Here is a 7,177-nt window from a genome sequence, read left to right as displayed (position 1 = left end):
CCCTAAAGGAGTAGGTGTAACCGGTGGCACTTTCGCACAGCTTGTAGAGCTTTATGCCGTACCGGGCTCTTTTATTGGGTAGATACTGCCTGAAGTGCAGTCTACCCTTGAAGCTGACTAGGGATTCATCTACCGAAATATTTTGCTGGGGGGTATAAACGTGGGAAAAAATTTGGGAGTAGTGGGCAATCAATGGTCGTATTTTATATAGCCTATCAAAATTTGGGTCCTGTGGGGGTGGGCACTGGCTATTATCATTGTAATGAAGGAATTTCAGGATGGCTTCGAAGCGCTTCCTTGGCATTACTGTGCGGTAAATGGGGGTGTTATATAAAATATCAAGGGACCAATAGTCTCTAATCCTAGGCTTTTTTATTAGGCCAAAACTTAAAAATATGCCCCAAAACTTCCGCAATTCCACTAGGTTTGTGGGGGTCCAATTTTGGCTTCTCCCATAATAAGAGTCAGGGTTCTGGGCGATAAATTGTTCCGCATAGATGTTGGTCTGCTGGACCATTAACGCTAAAAGGGAGTCTGAAAAAAAAAGGTTAAAATAATCAATGGGGCTGAAACCCGTCATTTCAATTTGAATGCCTGAGCGGGCTGTAAACTCAGGCACCTGGGGGGTATAATTCTCTGCAGCTTCCCAGGTCAGCTCAGGCAGATCAGGAACTACGGCTCTTCTACGCCGACTGGGGGGTGCAGATTCAGAGTCACTGGATGCAGAGGAAGATGGAAGCACGAACTGCTCCTCACCTTCACTTGCGCTGTCCGTGTCGGAACACAGCATTGCAGATGCTTCCTCGGCTAAAAAGACTCTTTTGGCCATACTGAAAAACTTGTGCTACCTAACTAACTAAAAACAGGTTAGTGGGCACAAAAGGGCAGAAAAGCGGCAGATCGCTGTTTTTTTTTAACTTACGCACTGTATTTATTCCTGTCTCCGTCTCTCACAAGCTCTCTGACAGGAAAGAGCTTGTCAGAGACGGAGATGCCGGCAAACCACGGCTCCTGCGCTGTGATTGGCCTGTCAGTACTGACCAATCACAGCTCGTTTCCGGCACAGGGACCACTCTGATTGGTCCTGTTTGAATCCTGCTTTGTGATCGGGACGCTGTCACCATGTCTGTTGACATGGTGACAGTTTGAAGCTTGGGCATGCACAGCTTCCCCATGGCTCCTCTATCCCCCCCACGGGTGCAATAGGCAGGCACCACTGCTACTGCGCTGTGATTGGCCTGTCAGTACTGACCAATCACAGCTCGTTTCCGGCACAGGGACCACTCTGATTGGTCCTGTTTGAATCCTGCTTTGCGATCGGGACACTGTCACCATGTCTGTTGACATGGTGACAGTTTGAAGCTTGGGCATGCACAGCTTCCCCATGGCTCCTCTATTCCCCCCACGGGTGCAATAGGCAGGCAACACTGCTCCTGCGCTATGATTGGCCTGTCAGTACTGACCAATCACAGCTCGTTTCCGGCACAGGGACCACTCTGATTGGTCCTGTTTGAATCCTGCTTTGCGATCGGGACGCTGTCACCATGTCTGTTGACATGGTGACAGTTTGAAGCTTGGGCATGCACAGCTTCCCCATGGCTCCTCTATTCCCCCACGGGTGCAAAAGGCAGGCACACACCGCTCATACTCGGAACTGGCTCCCGGCCGCTTTCGGAAGGAGACGCCGAGGTGGCCTTGCTCGTGCAACTCCAGGTGGGCTTGAGGCTTCCGAAAATGCCATAAAAAAAAAAAGATTTTTTTATTATGAAGGTAGAAAAATCAGCGGGACCGACCCGCGAGCGAAGCCGACGGGGAGTTCCAGGAGGTCGGCATGAGTTGGCCGTGCATACCGCTAAAGCCCTCAAACTCCGACGCTGGCGCTGAGGAGCTCGTACACGGCTGCAACCGGGCTGGCACGGCTTCCCCATGGCTCCTCTATCCCCCCAAGGATGCCATAGGCAGGCACACGCCGCTCATACCCGGAGCGGGCACACCGCCGCTGACATGCATCCTTCGCGGACCGGAAGTGCTTGTCAGCCGGCTGGACACAACGGGACTCGCCGCGGGCGCTGTGGAGCTCCCACAAGGAAGCTGCCGGCATGTACAAGCTCCCAAGGGGCCCCTCTATCCCCCCACGGGTGCAAAAGGCAGGCACACGCCGCTCATACTCGGAACTGGCTCCCGGCCGCTTTCGGAAGGAGACGCCGAGGTGGCCTTGCTCGTGCAACTCCAGGTGGGCTTGAGGCTTCCGAAAATGCCATAAAAAAAAAAAGATTTTTTTATTATGAAGGTAGAAAAATCAGCGGGACCGACCCGCGAGCGAAGCCGACGGGGAGTTCCAGGAGGTCGGCATGAGTTGGCCGTGCATACCGCTAAAGCCCTGGAACTCCGCCGCCGGCGCTGCAAAGCTCGTACACGGCTGCAACCGGGCTGGCACGGCTTCCCCATGGCTCCTCTATCCCCCCCAAGGATGCCATAGGCAGGCACACGCCGCTCATACCCGGAGCGGGCACACCGCCGCTGACATGCATCCTTCGCGGACCGGAAGTGCTTGTCAGCCGGCTGGACACAACGGGACTCGCCGCGGGCGCTGTGGAGCTCCCACAAGGAAGCTGCCGGCATGTACAAGCTCCCAAGGGGCCCCTCTATCCCCCCACGGGTGCAAAAGGCAGGCACACGCCGCTCATACTCGGAACTGGCTCCCGGCCGCTTTCGGAAGGAGACGCCGAGGTGGCCTTGCTCGTGCAACTCCAGGTGGGCTTGAGGCTTCCGAAAATGCCATAAAAAAAAAAAGATTTTTTTATTATGAAGGTAGAAAAATCAGCAGGACCGACCCGCGAGCGAAGCCGACGGGGAGTTCCAGGAGGTCGGCATGAGTTGGCCGTGCATACCGCTAAAGCCCTGGAACTCCGCCGCCGGCGCTGCAAAGCTCGTACACGGCTGCAACCGGGCTGGCACGGCTTCCCCATGGCTCCTCTATCCCCCCCAAGGATGCCATAGGCAGGCACACGCCGCTCATAACCGGAGCGGGCACACCGCCGCTGACATGCATCCTTCGCGGACCGGAAGTGCTTGTCAGCCGGCTGGACACAACGGGACTCGCCGCGGGCGCTGTGGAGCTCCCACAAGGAAGCTGCCGGCATGTACAAGCTCCCAAGGGGCCCCTCTATCCCCCCACGGGTGCAAAAGGCAGGCACACGCCGCTCATACTCGGAACTGGCTCCCGGCCGCTTTCGGAAGGAGACGCCGAGGTGGCCTTGCTCGTGCAACTCCAGGTGGGCTTGAGGCTTCCGAAAATGCCATAAAAAAAAAAAGATTTTTTTATTATGAAGGTAGAAAAATCAGCGGGACCGACCCGCGAGCGAAGCCGACGGGGAGTTCCAGGAGGTCGGCATGAGTTGGCCGTGCATACCGCTAAAGCCCTGGAACTCCGCCGCCGGCGCTGCAAAGCTCGTACACGGCTGCAACCGGGCTGGCACGGCTTCCCCATGGCTCCTCTATCCCCCCCAAGGATGCCATAGGCAGGCACACGCCGCTCATAACCGGAGCGGGCACACCGCCGCTGACATGCATCCTTCGCGGACCGGAAGTGCTTGTCAGCCGGCTGGACACAACGGGACTCGCCGCGGGCGCTGCGGAGCTCCCACAAGGAAGCTGCCGGTATGCACAAGCTCCCACGGGGCCCCTCTATCCCCCCACAGGTGCCATAGGCAGGCACACACCGCTCATACTCGGAACTGGCTCCCGGCCGCTTTCGGAAGGAGTCGCCGAGGTGGCCTTGCTCGTGCAACTCCAGGTGGGCTTGAGGCTTCCGAAAATGCCATAAAAAAAAAAAAGATTTTTTTATTATGAAGGTAGAAAAATCAGCGGGACCGACCCGCGAGCGAGGCCGACGGGGAGTTCCAGGAGGTCGGCATGAGTTGGCCGCTCCTACCGCTCTTGCCCTGGAAGTCCACAGCGGGCGCTGCAGAGCTCCTACACGGCTGCCCCCGGTCTTGCACAGCTTCCCCATGGCTCCTGTATCCCCCCCACGGGTGCAGGCACACGCCGCTCATACACTCTGGGGCTGGCTGACAGCCCAGGTGACATGCCACCTCCTAGCCGACCGGAAGTACATGTCAGGCGGCTTGGGACATAGTGGGACCCCCCCCGCTGGCGCTGTGGAGCTCATACACTGTTGCCACCGGGCATGCACAGCTTGCATACGGCTCCTCTACCCCGGGCTGCAATGGGCAGCACACCCCGCTCATACACTCTGGAGCTGGCTGACAGCAACTGCTGCTGATAATGATGACGACGATAATGTGCAAAGGGTTATCTATCGGCGGACAGTATCACACTCTGGCCCTGGAACTGTGCCACGGTCTGCCTCTGCTGTTCACTACCGCCTCTGAAATTTTTGAACATACCCCACTTTAACTTGATTTTAAATGTTTCACTTTCAAATGTTTCACTTTCAGTAGCAGAAATGCCATTCTTTGACATTTGGGCCTTTTTATTGTCACTGCTGCTTGGTCACCAAATGGATCTCCTTGGATTGAGGCCTAGTCCTCTCCCCACCGCCCTGGAACTCTGCCCCGGCCTACGCTGCCTGCCGTCACACCCCTGGCCCTGGAACTCTGCCCCGGCCTACCTCTGCTGTTCACTACCGCCTCTGACATTTTTGAACATACCCCACTTTAACTTGATTTTAAATGTTTCACTTTCAAATGTTTCACTTTCAGTTGCAGAAATGTCATTCTTTGACATTTGGGCCTTTTTATTTTCACTGCTGCTTGGTCACCAAATGGATCTCCTTGGATTGAGGCCTAGTCCTCTCCCCACCGCCATGGAACTCTGCCCCGGCCTACGCTGCCTGCCGTCACACCCCTGGCCCTGGAACTCTGCCCCGGCCTGCCTCTGCTGCTCACCACCGCCTCTGACATTTTTGAACATACCCCACTTTAACTTGATTTTAAATGTTTCACTTTCAAATGTTTCACTTTCAGTAGCAGAAATGTCATTCTTTGACATTTGGGCCTTTTTATTTTCACTGCTGCTTGGTCACCAAATGGATCTCCTTGGATTGAGGCCTAGTCCTCTCCCCACCGCCCTGGAACTCTGCCCCGGCCTACGCTACCTGCCGTCACACCCCTGGCCCTGGAACTCTGCCCCGGCCTGCCTCTGCTGCTCACCACCGCCTCTGACATTTGTGAACATACCCCACTGTAACTTGATTTTAAATGTTTCACTTTCAGTAGCAGAAATGTCATTCTTTGGCATTTGGGCCTTTTTATTGTCACTGCTGTTTAGTCACCAAATGGATCTCCTTGGATTGAGGCCCAGTCCTCTCCCCACCGCCCTGGAACTCTGCCCCGGCCTACGCTGCCTGCCGTCACCCCCTGGCCCTGGAACTCTGCCCCGGCCTGCCTCTGCTGCTCACCACCGCCTCTGACATTTTTGAACATACCCCACTTTAACTTGATTTTAAATGTTTCACTTTCAAATGTTTCACTTTCAGTAGCAGAAGTGTCATTCTTTGACATTTGGGCCTTTTTATTTTCACTGCTGTTTGGTCACCAAATGGATCTCCTTACCTACCAGCAATCACCCTGGAACTCTGGCTGGGCATGGGGATGCAAGTTGCTCCCGCTGACTCCCACCGGGACCTACCTGCAATCACCCTGGAACTCTGGCTGCGCATGGGGATGCAGGTTGCTCCCGCTGCCCCCCTTCCACCCCACCGGGACCTACCAGCAATCACCCTGGAACTCTGGCTGGGCATGGAGATGCGGGTTGCTCCCCCTTCCACCCCACCGGGACCTACCAGCAATCGCCCTGGAACTCTGGCTGGGCATGGGGATGCAAGTTGCTCCCGCTGACTCCCACCGGGACCTACCTGCAATCACCCTGGAACTCTGGCTGGGCATGGGGATGCAAGTTGCTCCCGCTGCTCCCCTTCCACCCCACCGGGACCTACCACCAATCACCCTGGAACTCTGGCTGGGCATGGAGATGCAAGTTGCTCCCGCTGCCCCCCCACCGGGACCTACCTGCAATCACCCTGGAACTCTGGCTGGGCATGGGGATGCAGGTTGCTCCCGCTGCTCCCCTTCCACCCCACCGGGACCTACCACCAATCACCCTGGAACTCTAGCTGGGCATGGGGATGCAGGTTGCTCCCGCTGCCCCCCCACCGGGTCCTTCCAGCAATCACCCTGGAACTCTGGCTGGGCATGGGGATGCATGTTGCTCCCGCTGGCCCCCAACGGGACCTACCTGCAATCACCCTGGAACTCTGGCTGGGCATGAGGATGCAGGTTGCTCCCGCTGCCCCCCCACCGGGACCTACCACCAATCACCCTGGAACTCTGGCTGGGCATGGGGATGCAGGTTGCTCCCGCTGGCCCCCCACCGGGACCTACCTGCAATCACTCTGGAACTCTGGCTGGGCATAGGGACACAGGTTGGTCCCGCTGCCCCCCCTTCCACCCCACCGGGACATACCTTCAATCATCCTGGAACTCTGGCTGGGCATGGGGATGCAAGTTGCTCCCGCTGCCCCCCCCACCGGGTCCTTCCTGCAATCACCCTGGAACTCTGGCTGGGCATGGGGATGCATGTTGCTCCCGCTGGCCCCCAACAGGACCTACCTGCAATCACTCTGGAACTCTGGCTGGGCATAGGGACACAGGTTGGTCCCGCTGCCCCCCCTTCCACCCCACCGGGACATACCTGCAATCACCCTGGAACTCTGGCTGGGCATGAGGATGCAGGTTGCTCCCGCTGCCCCCCACCGGGACCTACCACCAATCACCCTGGAACTCTGGCTGGGCATGGGGATGCAGGTTGCTCCCGCTGCCCCCCCACCGGGACCTACCACCAATCACCCTGGAACTCTGGCTGGGCATGGGGATGTAGGTTTCTCCCGCTGCCCCCCCACCGGTACCTACCACCAATCACCCTGGAACTCTGGCTGGGCATGGGGATGCAGGTTGCTCCCGCTGCCCCCCCACCGGGACCTACCACCAATCACCCTGGAACTCTGGCTGGGCATGGGGATGCATGTTGCTCCCGCTGGCCCCCAACGGGACCTACCTGCAATCACCCTGGAACTCTGGCTGGGCATGAGGATGCAGGTTGCTCCCGCTGCCCCCCCACCGGGTCCTTCCAGCAATCACCCTGGAACTCTGGCTGG

This window comes from Rhinoderma darwinii, chromosome 12 (assembly GCF_050947455.1).
Source record: "Rhinoderma darwinii isolate aRhiDar2 chromosome 12, aRhiDar2.hap1, whole genome shotgun sequence".
NCBI lineage: Eukaryota > Metazoa > Chordata > Amphibia > Anura > Rhinodermatidae > Rhinoderma > Rhinoderma darwinii.
Note: the sequence above shows the minus strand (reverse complement) of the source record.